Here is a 4,751-nt window from a genome sequence, read left to right as displayed (position 1 = left end):
AATTTGTCTTCTATCTTGACTTTTCCCAAGGAGGTCATGAGATTCACTATGTTTTATGATGCTTCTAGAGTTAACTTGGATGTCATGTTGATACAAAAGGGTAAAGGTATTGCTTATGCTTCTCGATAGTTGAAGGTCCATTAGAAGACCTATCATAATCATGATTTGGAGTTAGTGGTAGTTATGTTCATGTTAAATTTGTGGTGTCACTACTTATATGGTTCTTATAGTTATTTTCATTTATTATCATATCCTTCAGTATTTCTTCAGCCAATGAGATCTTAATATAAGGAAATGTAGATGGTTAGAGTTTCTTAAGAAATATAATCTTACCATTCCTTATCATTTGGGAAAGGCTAATGTAATAGTTGATGCATTAAATAAAAGGCAATACATATAGGCAGTTTGGCTCATCTTTATACCAGGGAGCGACCATTAGCATCAGACATTCAATCTTTAGCCAAACAACTGATTCTACTTGATGTTTCAATTTTAGGGAATATTTTAGGGTGTTGAGTCTACATCCTTTTTGATAGAGCAAATTCATGTTTGATAGTTTGATGATGGGAAGTTGAGGGTGACTCTTCATAAAGTGTTGAAGGATCAGGCAAAAAATATTCCTTGATGCCGAGGGTGTTTTGAGGATTAGTGGTCTAGTTTGTGTGGCAAAGGTTGATGATTTGATTAGATTGATCTTCAAAGGGGCTCATACTTTAAGGTACTCTATCTATCTAGGGGTAACAAAAATGTACCCATGACCCAAAGCAATGCTATTGGTGGTATGTGATGAAGAAAAATATCATGGAATTTTTGGCCAAGTGTGTTAATTGTCAACAAGTTATGTATGAGCATTAGCGATTGGATGGTGTTATGAAGGATTGCACATTTTTGAGTGGAGGAGTAGATTTCTATCGACTTTGTAGTTTTTATAACCCTGACTTTGGAGAAGTTTGATTCCACTTGTGTGATTGTTGGTAGATTAACCAAATCAGCGTATTCCATACCTGTGAAGGTGAATTGTTATGTAGAGAAGTTGTCTAAGATCAATATTTGAATACTTATTCAGTTACATGGCGTACCTATCTTCTTTATAGAGATACTCAATTTAACTCAAATTTCTAGAGTTCTATGCTAAGTGAGTTGGTGACCAAACATGAGATGAGTATAAATTTTCTCCCTTAGATGTAGGGCCAATTAGAATAGACTATTCAGTTCTTAAAGGACATGCTTCGAGTGTGTATCATGAATTTTGGTGTTCATTAGGATTAGTTTTTCCCCTTAGCAGAGCTTTCCTATAAAAGTAGCTACCATTCAAGCATTCAAATAGCTCCTATTGAGGCTTTGTATGGGAAAAGGTATAGATCCCTATGGGTTGTTTTGATTCCTTTGAGGTTAGGCCTTGAAGTACTAAATTATTAAGATACTTGATGAATTGAGTGATATTGATTTAGTGGATGCTTATGACTTTCCAAAGTAGGTAGAATAGTTATACCGATCAAATATTTCATGATGTGGTCTTCATTCTTGGTGAGCGAGTTTTATTGAAGGTATCACCCATGAATGATATGATGATATTAAAAGGAAAAAAACTTAGTCTACTATTTATTAGACCTTTTGAGACTATTGATAAGGTTGGAAATATAGCCTATAGGTTGGCTATACAGCATAATATGTTAGTTTTTGGTCACGTATTCCATGGTTTGATGTTGAAGCCATAAAGCAAAACCATCCTAATGATGATCATGCAATTTGGTGGGATTCAATTTCTTTATATCATGATTTGACCTTTGAGGAGGAGTCTATGGCTATTTTAGATAACTAAGATAGAAAGTTAGTTCAAAAAATATTGACTCAGTAATGTTTAATGGAGCGTCACCCTATTGAAAAGACTATGTGGGAGACTGAGTCCGACATGCAGCGTAAATACCCCCAACTTTTTATCAATTTAGGTACTTTCTTTGTATTTTCATTCCAGAACAAACACATGTTTTAGTGGTAGATAGCATAATAGCTCTACTAGTGATTATTCATTTTATCCATGATTTGGCCATTTTCCATTCTCTATAGTCACTTAATATCATTTATGAGTTTAGGAGATGGTTAGCATAATTTTCAAAGATTTTAGGAGTAAGTGATGTGATTTTGTGGTTTTTAGTAGACTTTATAATAAGATAGTTGACTTTGATCAATATATTATAATTTGAGCTTTAAATATAATGTTTATTTTGGGATATTATTGAGGTTGGTTTAGGTGTCGAGACTTCATTTTTTGTTTTGGATGTTTGGATGCAAACTATTATTTTTGGCCTAAAGTGGTTCCCTTTGTGTAACTTGTTATTAATGATCTCTTATGGAAATTCCAATGGTTTTGTTGAGTCCAGAATGTCAAAATTAGCCTAGTAACACTGTCAGGCTATTTTTTTAAGGCCTTTAATGAATCTTGAAGGTTCAATTAGGATATTTTCTTTTCTAAAATTCACTGGTGGTGCATTTCACCAAACAATTTCTCATCCTAATGGTAGGGAGGAGTGTTGCGATTGCAATGAGTTGGGAAGATAGGTATCACAATCGTATGGTGGGTCACCATGTTCGTAAGGTTTGAGTCAAATGTGCATCGCGATCATGTGGCCTCTTTCAGTGATCATGATGACCATTTTAATTATGGTCATCTGTTGACCATACAATTGCGTGGGGGTGTTTTGATCATAAGGCAATGTACACTGAACAATATTAAACCCCTATTTTTGCGATTACAACTCTATTTTCACCATCTTTGAGTTTTCAGGCCTTGGGGTAGGCAATTTCAAAGAGGAGTTTTCTTCAAACATGCTTGGGTAAGCTTCTACACCTAATTTCTATCATTACCCATTGATTATATTATTTAAACATCTTTAGAACTGAGATTTTAAACATGGGATTTTGGATTTTACCCGGTAAAGTGAAACATTTATTTTTCAAAGACTTCAATCTCAATTTCAACTTATTTTTGGATGGAATTTCAGATTTAGAACCCTTTAAGTATGGGTAACTTGATTCTTTATTAAAATTCTACTTTTACCTTTTTATTTCAAAGTCGATTTTCAAAGTGCTTTTAGACATAGAACTAAAGTATGCTAATATGGGTATCATTAGACTCCTCTTTACTATAGATTACATATTTGATGGATTAGGTTTGTTCCAAAGACAAATGAATGGTAAAGTCTTCTTGTGAAGCATTTTATGGTTTGGGGAATACCTTAATGATTATCTTTTTAAAGTGGATTATTATTATTATTATTATTATTATTATTATTATTATTATTATTATCATATTGCTTATGTAGGGGCTAATATTGGTCTTGTTTGGATATTATTAGTGTTTTGAGAGATTATTCTATGTGTGATGCTAGTGTCGGGACTTAGAGTTGACATTCTTTGTGTATTATTTTCTTTTTTTAGCTATTGTAATACCCTTGTAGTGATTTGTTACAACCCTAGTGGTGATTTTTAGCTTTTCTGTATTTTGACCATTTTACCTTCCTCGTAGTTGTTATATATCATTTATGAGTTGTGGGGATGCTTGGTACGGTCCTCAAAGCATTTAGGATTATTTTGAGTGAATTTGAGGTTTTGAGTAGTCTTGAAAGTGGTTAGTTTGATTTTGGTCAATATTTTGAGATCCGAGCATTGGATGGTGATTTTACCAGTTTTATTAAACTTGGAATGTCAATTTTGATTTAGTAGCATGGTTAGTTTGGGTTTAGATCCTTTATATTAACTTATGACCTCTTAGATAAGAGACTAGTTAAATTATCTTAAGAGGGGTTTCGGGGGTTATTTATTGATAACATCTCTTTTGATAAATCTGATGGTTCTTTTGAGTCCGGAATGTCAAAATTATCCAAGTAGCATTATTAGTTTATTTTGGTGGGATCCTGAATGAATCCCAAAGGTTTGTTCGAAGGATTTTAATCATTTTTCTTCAACTAGATTGTTGTATCTTGTGCGACAACATATCCTTCTTCATGTTAGGAGGGGTACCTTTAAGTTTGCAAAGAAGTAAATTCTCTGGTCATCATGATCATAGTAGTGGGCTCACGACTGCAAAGGGTTAGGGGATTTTGGTCATCGCGAATGTGAGGTGGTGGAGGCGTTTGTGAAGGGTTAGCAATTCAAGTCTGGGTTGGTTACCAATCACATTCTTAATGGACCAACCATGATAATGGGTTCCTAGGTTGAGCCAGCCTTGTATTCGCAATCTAGGGGAAAGGGTTCCATTTGTGAAGGTCATTAAAATCCTAAACTGTATGTTAAGTCCCTTTCCCAATTTTAGTCTATTTTCACCATTTTTGAGCTAGAGGAACTCGTTTTCAAGAGTAAAAAGGATTTTTCATCAAGAGTGGTTGAGTAAGCTTTAAAACATGATTTTCATAATTTTTCAATGATTTTATCTTCAAAAGAACTTCAAAACTTATATTTAAGCCTTTTAATTTGGGGGTTTTCGCCCCATATTGGAAAAAATAGTTGTACTTTGATTTCAAGCTTGATTTAAACTTATTTTTTAACGGTATTTCATATTTAGTATCCGTAGAGTACGATATTTATGATTCTTAAAAAAATTAATTTTATCCTTTTTCTTTTGGGGTCGATTTTCAAAGTAGTTTTGGACCTAAAACAAAAATAGCTTATATAGGTATTGTTGGACTCCTTTTGATGAGTAGATAAAATTTAGGTAGATATGATTTATTCCAAGATCACACATAAAGGAAAGG

Source organism: Capsicum annuum, unplaced genomic scaffold (assembly GCF_002878395.1).
Source record: "Capsicum annuum cultivar UCD-10X-F1 unplaced genomic scaffold, UCD10Xv1.1 ctg4806, whole genome shotgun sequence".
Lineage (NCBI taxonomy): Eukaryota > Viridiplantae > Streptophyta > Magnoliopsida > Solanales > Solanaceae > Capsicum > Capsicum annuum.
This window is presented reverse-complemented; position numbering follows the sequence as displayed.